At 41.1% G+C, this 11048-nt stretch overlaps 2 pseudogenes; both read right to left on the reverse strand.

The window, feature by feature from the left end:
* Window positions 1-4004: 4004 nt before the first annotated feature.
* On the reverse strand, window positions 4005-5401 carry LOC141546830 (lysine-specific demethylase 4B pseudogene; annotated as a pseudogene).
* Window positions 5402-8769: 3368 nt separating this feature from the next.
* On the reverse strand, window positions 8770-10134 carry LOC141547452 (ELL-associated factor 1 pseudogene; annotated as a pseudogene).
* Between the last annotated feature and the right edge of the window lie 914 nt (window positions 10135-11048).

Genomic DNA, 11048 nt, shown 5'->3' on the forward strand with positions numbered 1-11048 from the left:
GACAGACACAGAGTTCTATTTTTTCTATCCAGGCTCTGCATGCTTTTAAGTTAAGATCCACTCCATTCTTTTTACAGAGTTTATGAGTTTATATAGCTGTGAAGCATATACTCCTGAATCTGTTGGCTCGATTTGGGCTTTAACTGCTTTCTGCCCCATACCTCATCTAACTGCATCTAAGCAATTAGGCTGTTTGCTTCTTCTTGATTAAAAATCAAGGAGCGCGTCTTTCTACTTATCTTTCCTTGTTCCAGCGAATACACTGCCCAGGTCCCTGTTTGGGCGCCACTTGCTGTGGGTCTGCTTCTCTGCAGCTTCACTGGAAACTGAAAGTTTCTTACTGCGCACTTCATGCTATCACCAGCCTTCAGACATCTCCGGACCCGCTCCAGAGACAGGAGCGGGGAATAAGCAAACAGAGAGCCAACATGTAGCAGAGCTGTTCTTTATTGTCTGCTGCCCAAAATGTCTGCCCGAGCGGTTGCTGTTCCCTACTTTTATACAGAATCTTCTTGGACCCTCCCCGATTCCTCCCATCGTGGGCGGGGCCAGCTCTTTTAGCAATGCCTAGCCGTTTTTCTCCTTATATGGCCAAGCAAATCATAGTTCCACGCATCTACCGACACGTAGCTCTATTAGTCGACCCGGAACCACATCCTGGAGATGACTGACATTAGGGCGGCTTCCTTCCGCACAGGGAAGATTGGTTCTAGGTCCCTTACAACAGACCTTTACTAGAATGTAGAAACAATTGAAGAACTTGAATCTGTAAACAAAGAGACATTTAAATTGTTATTGTATCCATTGAAAAATATGCCTTTTACTTGAGATAGTAGCATTAGTTGGTTATTAAAGAAAAATTAATTGGTGGAGAATCATAAGCAAGTACATCATTTTTATCAGTTTTTTTCCATATCCATATAATCAAAGCTATGTTGTTTTCTAATAACTAGGGATGTATGAGGGGGATATCTGCAATATAAAGAAAACTGAGTACTACAAAACCAACATTTTCGAACTGGAGTACTAGAGAAAACTGTGCAGAGTTCCTTGGACAGCAAGGAGATCAAATAATTCAATACTTAAAGAAATTTAAAGTACTCATTGGAAGGACATATACTGAACCTACTATTTAATACTTTGGGCAAAATGAAAAAACAAGACTATTTTTCTCAACTATACTTTATCAATTACTAACTATTTTTATGTTTATACTTATATTTTAGTCTCTATGGTTGGGGTTAGGAGAGAAAAATATTTCCAGATGCCTAGTGTAGGAAAACAGCATATGCATAGTCATATATATTTCAAATAGATGATTAATTTTGTCAGTGTGAAATGACATTTTAGAGTAATTTTAACTTGTATGTCTTGATTTTTAGAGATTTTGAACATATCACATAATTTTGAAACTGTGTCTTATATATATATATATATATGTATATATATATATATATATATATATATATATATACAAACTAGAACTGAAAAGAGTAGTATGAAAAAAAAAATAAACACACTTAAACTTAGAGCAATACTGCATTATTATTTGAAGGATAAAGCTCAAGTTTAATTTAAAATTAAAAGTCAAGAATTAAGCTTTAAACTTGAGCAAACAAAAAAAAGAAGATTACTTTAAAACAGCTGCAGTGGTGACAAGGAAAATGAAGATACAAACTAAGAACACAATGATGTCAACATAGACAAAAGGAAAGCCTCAAAGAAGAAACAAGTGAATTAGACACAATACCCCCTCCCCCAAATCTTTGAAGAACTAAATTTATTTAAAAACTAAATAAGATGAAGGGAAGAAAAATGGGGGAAATGAGTGGGAAAAGACAATTATGAAAATACAATTGAAGCCTTTCTAAGAGAGGCAAAAAATAGCAAAGACAATGACACTTTAAAAACAGAATTGACTAAACTATAAAATAAGAAGGAAAAAACTTCATGATATAGATAATTCCTAGTAATGTTCATGCTAGCTTTCTGATAGTCCTCCAGTCAGGCCTTGGTCTCAACAGCATAGACCCTAAGAGAATGGCATCAAATAGATTCTAGAGTCTTTATTGTCTCCATCACATCTCTTCTGCAATCTGTGTCTGTCAATCTCCTTTACATCGTCTGTCAGTCTGATCCAGCCTCAGTCTTCATCTCTCCCAGTCTCCTCCTGCAGTCTGTGACAGTCTACTCATCTGACCCAGTCTTGATCTTGGTGGAGGAGTGCAGGAAGAGGGAGAGCCAGCAAGAGAATAGTCAAGGATGGAACTTCTCATTTCCAGTCCTTCTCAACCCTTCTGAGCCTGTGTCTGGCTCAGATGGACCTTGGTCTCAGTGGAGAAAAGAAGGAGGACAGGCCTTCCTAGAAGCCAAAATTCTCCAGCTTTTCCTTGCTGTCCCACAACCATCAGCAAACCTCTTACTGACATCCCTTCCCAAAAGCAGGCCACTACTCTTTTTTTTAATAGCTTTTCATTGACAAGATATATTTTTCAATATATGTTCAAGATAATTTTTCAGCATTGACCTCACAAAACCTTTTGTTCCAACTCTTCCCCTCCCTTCCTCCCACCGCCTCCCCTAGATGGAGGGTAGAACAATAAATGTTAAATATGTTAAAGTCAGTATTTCAGTAGTTCTGTGTGATCCTCACTGGGGTTCCTTGATCCTGGAACTGTTTATGGCTGTTCACAACACTTCTTTTTTTCTTTGACTTGAATACTCTGTATTTGAGTATTTCTGATTTGGGCTTTCTTTCAGAAGGTGAAAGTGATAGAGTTGGGGTTTCTATTTTTGCTTTGTCTTATAGTTCCAACATATCTGGGAATTTTTGTTTTTTGTTTTTTTGTTTTTTTTTTTTTGTTTGTTTGTTTGTGTGTTTTTTATTATACCCAGATTTTGAGGTCAAAGTGTATTCCCATAATATATGCAAGCACACTCTGCTCAGGTTCAGTGAGACTCAGGGCTCACTAAGGTCCAAATGCTCTCCTTGGGGGTGGCTTTCTGCTTGTGTCCTCCAACTTTCTGGATGCAACAAAACAGATGCAGGAAGTCCCAACACTAGACATCACTGTCACTGCAGGAGTCGCTCAGTTGTAAATCATCTCCCAATGTGCTCATCAGCCGGTTATTCCCGGGGAGCTGCTGCTGTTCCCCACAGGGTTTGTGTGACAGGACTGCAGAGGAGGATCCCCTTGATGAAGAGTCTCTGGAGGTGTACTCCTCATCTTCACTGCTGGAGCTCTGGGAGTCAGAGGAGCTGCTGTCCCTGAGAGTCCCCATCTGCTTCATCTCAACTCTCAGAGCTCTCTCTCTCTCTCTCTCTCTCTCTCTCTCTCTCTCTCTCTCTCTCTCTCTCTCTCTCTCTTTCTCTCTCTCTTCTCTCCTTTTCCCTTTTTTTCTTATATTTTTAACAATAAGTATTTATAGAAAGAACTTCACAAAGGTGATTTCTGTACAGAAATCACATTGCAAAGCCTGCATCAGTAGTCAGTGAATAGTACTTTTCAAGATGAGAGCTTTTACATGGTTTACAAATCTGAGTAGTTTTTGCTTTTGTAATGTAACCTTTAATCCTTCCTAGCCTAAGACAAGAGCCAGGCATCCATGGGCTCCAGGAGCAGAAGCTGTTCTAAAGCCTCCGGGTGACAGGCAATCTGAGAGGTTACCATTGCCTCCTTTCCTAGGACCATCAGCAGTGTGTTGAGCAGAGTCCAGGTAGCCTGTGGCCAGACAAGTCTCTCAGATGGTCAAATTCAATATAGATGAAAGGAATTCACAGCAAGTTATTGCATGGGTCAGGGAGAGGGCTGTCCACTTGTTCCACTGTTGCCTGGGTGCTTAGCTTGGGTCAAAGGGGGTCAGGGTGGGGGTGGAGGAGGTCAGGAGATGTTGGTTCTAAAATTGAGTTTGTACCAAACATGTGGCTCTGCGCTCCAGGCTGGTATTGTGACTGCAAGAGGCTCTCCATGAAGGCCAGGTCATCAGGATTCTGTCCATAGTCCTCAGAGTTTGGTCTTACCATCGCCTTCACTGCCTTCAGGAGTTTTGTGCTGCTCTTCTTCTTCTAGATCAGCCTCATATTTGGGTTCTTCCTTAACTTTGCCCTCCTCCCAAAGGGTTTCTGCAGCCATAACTTCTCCCAAAGACTTCTGGTCTTCCGCCTTATGCCTCCTAGGCTGGCTTCTTTTTTTGTGGGACCATAGGCCAGGCTTTCTGTTCTGCTCTCTCTTCCTGTCTGTATTTGGTTTTCTCTCCTCCTCAGTCTTTTTCCAGTGTCTGTTTTCCTTAATTTGTCTCCCAAGGAGCTTAGCTTTCAGCACAGCCTTGGTCTCCTTCCAAGCACTCAGTTCGGGGCTAGTGAGTGCTGTAGGCTTCATGTGGTCCAAAGCAATAATATCTTTTCCTTGCTTCCACAGTTCATAGCGCTCCAGCTGTAGCAGTCTCACAAAAACATCCATTGAAATTTTCACCATATCCTTTCAGCAGGTGCACTGAGTAGCCATCTTGCCATAGTCAATCCATCTCAATGTGGCAAAATTGGTGGCCTCAGCACAGTTGAAACCATGATTGAATCCTGCATGGTATCCATAGGGAAAAGTAATGATGAACTCGCCAGCCTCCTGAGTGATCCGATCAAAAGGGATGCCGTACTTTTTTAAGACGGAGGTAGAGATGAGAGCCGTCTTGTGACGGAGAAAGGCAATACATCCCTGAGAACTGCCTGGGAAAAAGCCTTTTGCCAGGCGTTCCAGACGTTTCCCATGTTCTGGAGGTATGGCATACCAAGACTTGGGCTCCCCAAAGTGCAGGTAATTGATACTGTAGAGATCCATGTCTTCCGTGTGCCAGGGAAAGGTGGTTTTCCACATGCCAAAGTACAGGTAGGGAGTGTGCACCTCTTCTATGATCATCCCACCTTCGTGTTCCACCATGTCCAAAAGGGTGTTCAAATTCCCAATATTCCACTCCTGCACATCAGCATCATATAAAGAACCAGTGATATCAGCGCCGTAAATTGGAGATACAAAAGGCAGGTTCTTCCAGTATTTACGTTCCAGATCTTCAAAATCTTGGTGTGGAGGAGTACAATACTTTTCACTGTTGGCCAAGTGGCGATGATCTCCCACTGTCATGGCTTTCTTCCTTATGTTATACTGGGTAAATAACCCAGATTGTCCTGTTGAAGAGGAGCTGGAATCACCATGTCATCAATGTCATCATAACTTTTCCTAGGTCTCCACTCCTTGGGTGGGATCACCTTAGCAAGTCCTGCTCTGTGAGCTCCTTGGGATTCAATGTAGGCCACATATTTCCCAAAGTCCTGAAACTCCTCAATGGTAGGACGGAAGGTCATGATCTTACAACTCGGATTGTGTAGACTTGGATTCTCAGACCCCATAATTCCAAATGGCTCAGTTCCAAACCCTATGGTTGCTGCTTTGTGAGTCAGCTTCCTCAGTCCTTCATGGGGAAGCTGGGCCAGCCACCCCTGGCTCCTTAGCTCTGGCCTGGCCCCTTTGTGGCCCCTCTGGCTTACATTTTTGTTTTGTACCACTAGTACTTAAAGCCGCACCTGTTATATAGTGAGTGCTTTAAAAGCTTGTTTTCTTGACAAATAGCATTAATATGATATTGAAGGTTTCAGAAATAAAAAAAAAGAAATTTGAATAAATACACATTCACCCATCACAAATATATAAAGTTCAATGACATTGGTCTTAGAAGTAGTAAAGTAAATCTTATTTCAACATTCAGTCTTCTTTCTAGTGCAGGATTCAACTTCAATTTCAATAGGATGTTGACAGGTGGCAATATGTATCTTTCTATTTGTCTATAGTTAGCAGATGGGTAAAAAAAGAATATGCAATGATTTTTAACAATGATGGCTAAAATTCGAAAGCATGATCATTTTTGATTTTCTATTTGTGAATGTTTCATTTCCTTTGTTACCCTTTTTTAGGATGTTGTTAAACTTCTTCATTCAATAGAATAGCTTTCAAAATGATGTGTCATCTCATCTCATTTATCTTTTATTATGAGTCTACAACTAAAATTGAGTTCCTTGAAGAAAAGAACATTGTAAAAAATTTCGTTTCAGTGGTAGTAATACTAGTATAGCAGGCTATCTTCAATCAATAATGTAGAGACACAGAAGAATTCTAAATTAAAATATCTCAATTGAACAAAGTTTATCATTCTGGAATTACTGTTCATTAAGATTAATAAATCACTCAATTGTAATAACATTTACAAATGGAAATAAATTAAAATGCTTTCAAAAGCTTTTTTAAAATTAATTATTTCCTGTTTTCCCACTGTGAGAGCTGGCTGCAAATGGCTCACTGAAATAATAGTCTTATGAGAGAGTAAAACCAGTTGACAGGGAATAAAGTCAGCAGAGAAAATCTGAGTTTAGTCACTGTAAAAGAAAGACAGCTCTAGTAGTTAGTTCTCTTGAAAGTCCTAGGAAGACAAGAAGGTAGTAAGATGCAAAATAAATAAATAAATACACACACACACACACACACACACACACACAAACACACACTCACACACACAATCTTCATTTAAAATCTAAGGATTAGTGTTTTGATTTCATTTCTACTACTTACTACCTGTCTCAAGTTGGACAAGTATCTAACTTGCCTGTTCCTCAGTTTCTCCATCTATCATTGGATCAATTTAATCTAAATTTCTTTTCAGTTTTAAAACTATAATGCCATATACTATAAAGAACAGAAAGACAGTAAATCATCAACAGCTAGGAATTATGTCATTTCTTCTCTAGCTTCAATGTCTCCATTGATTCATTTGATTTCCTATGATATAGACTTGCAGTCTATCATCATTCTACCTGTTCTAGCAGAATGTGATCTTCAATCAATCCCAATCATAACAAATTGATCTCTCACCAAATCTCAACATGCATTCCAGCAATTATATACCAAAATGATCCCCCATCTTGTCGGAAATATGAGTTTCAGCTTACCTATCTTTCAAATGAAAACATGCTACATGATTCCTTAAGCTCCTAAAAAATAATAGTTTATAATGTCATTTAAATATCATTTAACTAAACTGAAGATATACAGAACTCATGTTATGTAGGCTGCGTTCTTCAATCCTAAAGATTTCTGATAAAAGGCACTAAGGCCGTAATTTCTTCCTAGTTGTTTTTCAACATCCCTGCCAAAAAAAGTCCACACCACTATTTCAACCTGCTTTGGCCACAAAAAGTAGCAATAAATCACCAGATCCTCACTCAAATTTTACATAGAGAGGAGGAAATAAAATCCAAATAAATATGAAACCCTATTCATAGTCTTTCTTATGGATTTAAATATCAGCCGAAGAGTCTACTTTGTATTATTTTTAAAGCTATGACCACATTTCAAGTTTTGAAAAATTACTGAAGAAAATATTGGATTGGAATTTATGGGTAAGGTCTCTGCCTATCAAATTAGTAAAAAAAAGTAAAGAAACAGACTTCTTTCAGTAGTTGTGGACATTTTAATATAATTGTTTTTTTTTTTTTATTCAAAGTTGACAACTCCTTGTATGACTTTAAAGTCATCATGATGAGAAATACTTGAATATATTGAAGACTTACTAAATCCCTGCTTAGTTGAAGAGGAAAGGAGCCCATTGAGAACAGTCTGGAATAGAATCTAGAATCACATCTCCTTTGCAATCTGTGTCTGTCACAGTCTCCATTACATTGTCTGTCAGTCTGATCCTGTCTCAGTCTGCATCTGTCCCAATCTCCTCCTGCTCTCTGTGACAGTCTGCTCATCTGACCCAGTCTTGATCTTAGTGGAGGAGTGCAGGAGGAGGGAGAGCCAGCAGGAGAGAACAGTCAAAGATGGAACATCTCATTTCCAGTCCTTCTCAACCCTTCTGAGTCTGTCTCTGGCTCAGATGGACCTTGGTCTCCTTAGAGAAATGAAGGAGGACAGGCCTTCCTAGAAGCAAAAAATTCTCCAGTTAGTCCTTGGCCTCTTCCAACCATCAACAAACCTGTAACTTTCATCCCTTTGCAAAAGCAGGGCACTACTCTTTTTTTTTTTTTTTTTTTTTTTTTTTTTTTTTTTACATAACTTTATTTACAAGATGTATTTTTCAATCTATCTTCAAGGTAATTTTTCAGCATTGACCTTGAAAATCCTTTTATTCCAATTTCTCCCCTCCTTCCCCCCACCCCCTCCCCTAGATGGAACAACATATGTTAAATAAGTTAAAGTCAGTTGTCAGAGTAGTCCTGTGTCATCCTGACTGTGGTTCCTTTATTCTTAAATTGTTTTTGGCTGTTCACAACACTTTTTTTTTTCTTTGAATCCTCTGAATTTTGATTGAGTATTTCTGATTTGGGGTTTCTTTCTGAAGGTGAAAGTGATTGAGTGGGGGTTTCTATTTTTACTTTGTAATATACTTCTAATAGATCTGGGAAGTTGTTTTTTTTTTGTTTGTTTGTTTGTTTTTGTTTTTGTTTTTTGTTTGTTTGTTTGTTTTATACTACCCAGATTTTAACATGCTACCCAGATTCTGAGGTAAAAATGTAAGCCTATAATATATAAAAGTGTACACTGCTCAGGTTCAGTGAGACTCAGGGCTCACTAAGGGCCAAATGCTCTCCTTGGGGGTGGGTTTCTGCTTGTGTCCTTCATCTATCCAGATGTTCTAACAAATTCAGATGCAGGAAGTTCCAAGGCTAGTCATTGCTGTCACTGTCAGAGTCACTGAGTTTTAAATCTTTTCTCAATATGCTCATCAGCTGGTCATTCCTGGGGAGCAGTCTGCTGCTGTTTGCCACAGGGATTCTGTGAGGGAGACGGGATGCTGGGAGGCCAAGTCTCTGGAGGCGGGCTCCTCCTCTTCACTGCTGGAGTCACTCACTTGTAAATCTTCTTGCAATATGCTCATTGTCCTGCTATTCCCGAGGAGCTGGCTGCTGCTGTTCCCCACAGAGATTCTGTGAGGGAGAGGAGGATGCAGGGAGGACGCGGCTCTGGCTGTGGCGGGCTCCTCCTCTTCACTACTGGAGCTCTCAGAGTCAGAGTCAGAGGAGCTGCTGTTGCTGCTGGAGTCACTCAGTTGTAAATCTTCTTGCAATATGCTCATCAGCCGGTTATTGTCGGGGAGTTGGCTGGTGCTGCTGTTCCCCAGAGGGATTCTGTGAGGGAACTGCAGAGGAGGATGCTGGGAGGACGAGCCTCCGGGGGCGGGCTCCTCTTCTTCACTGCTAGAGCTGTCAGAGTCTGAGGAGCTGCTGTCTGTGAACATGTCCATCTGCTCCATCCAGGCTCTCAGCTGTCTCTTAATGTCCAACAACTGGAGTTCCCCGAGAAGATCTTCTTCCACAGGACAGGCTTTTGGTCCAACAGGTGTCTTCCCTGCGGCTCAGAATGCTATGGGAGTGGGCGGTGCCGGTGCAGGGGGCGGTTCCACTCTTGCCTGGGTTTTGCTCCCTCCCTCAGTTCTCATCTTCTTGACCTGAGGGCTGCTGATGACTTTTTCCAACACACATTCTCCAGTATCCTGATTAATGAGGAGAATACAGTCTCTCTCATAGGGTCTTTTGTTTCCTTTGAAGACAGTCTTTGGGGCTGCAGCTCCAGGGAAGTGAGGCAGGGATCCCGATGCTATGGGAGTGGGCGGTGCCGGTGTAGGGGGCGCTTCCACTCTTACCTGGGTTTTGCTCCCTCCCTCAGTTCTCATCTTCTTGACCTGAGGGCTGCTGCTGACTTTTTCCAAAACACATTCGCCGGTATCCTGATTAATGAGGAGAATACAGTCTGCCTCATAGGGTCTTTTGTTTCCTTTAAAGACAGTCTTTGGGGCTGCAGCTCCAGGGAAGTGAGGCAGGGAGACCCTGACCTCGTCTCCCTTGCTCACCTGGAGCTCACCTTCCCCCGATGGGCCTACAGAGGCCGGCTTCAAATCATAGCCGATCGTGTGGGAGTAGGACTTGGGCCTCTTCTCGAAACTGTCCCCGAACGTCAGGCAGTTCTCCTTGCCGTCCACCAGCAGGTTCCTGGTGCTCTTCATGGCTCTCTCCCTGTCCGGAATCTGGCTGTAGTCACTGCCCGGTGTGGCTCCTAGGGCGGCCTCCTCAGTGCCTCTCAGTATAGGCATGCTGTGTAAAGTTAGGATGCTCCCTCAGTTGGAATCCTTCTCTGGGAGCAGGTTTCCTGGTTTTCTTCTCCAGCAGCCTCTTCTTCTTCTTCCTGAATGCTGGCTCTGAATCTCCTCCAGCTCTAGTCCTTCCCAAATCCAGACTGCTTCCCAGGCCCCATGTTGTCTCTTTTATCCTCCCAGAGAATGGGCAGATGAGAATTCAGGGGCTTGTGGGAAATCCTTCAACCAATCAACTTGCTCCTTTTAAAAGTGAAAACTCCTTTAAATGTGTAAACTCCTTTTGAGAAAACTAAAGGTGTCAACTGCTAAAGGTGTCAACTCTGAGCTAGAGAATTGTTTAGACAACCTGAGTTATCACCTTGTAATCCCAACATCTTTCCCTTTCTTTTGATTTAGAACATAGGGTGGTCATGGCCTTGAAACATAACTCCATCAATATGGGAGGTATTACACATATTTATATAAACATATATATATTGTAACATAGCATGTATACTGCTAGAAGTATGTAACAAATAACATAATCAAATAATTATAAATTGAGAATTTATTAAAGTCCATAAGTCCATTGTGCATTAGTCTCATCTTGTGTTAGGAAATCCAATGATTCCTGCTGGTTTTAAAGTTCTTTAACAGCCTTATCTTGTGTTAGGGAATCTTTAACAGTCTCCTTATCAGCCATGCTCTTTCAGTGTCAGATGTTTCTTAGATCTTCTCCTTTGTTTTTCTCTTTTTCTGTCTCTCCCTGATGAACAAGGAGAATAAGACTCATTGGCACCCATCTGTTTCCTTCTCCATCTGAAGAAGTACAAGCAAAGCTTCTCCACCAAGCAGCTAACCTCTCTGGTCCCTTCCATTCACCACTTTCTGGGTCTCTCCACATCACCTGGTGATTATCTAAGGACAGTGGA

This window comes from Sminthopsis crassicaudata, chromosome 6 (assembly GCF_048593235.1).
Source record: "Sminthopsis crassicaudata isolate SCR6 chromosome 6, ASM4859323v1, whole genome shotgun sequence".
NCBI lineage: Eukaryota > Metazoa > Chordata > Mammalia > Dasyuromorphia > Dasyuridae > Sminthopsis > Sminthopsis crassicaudata.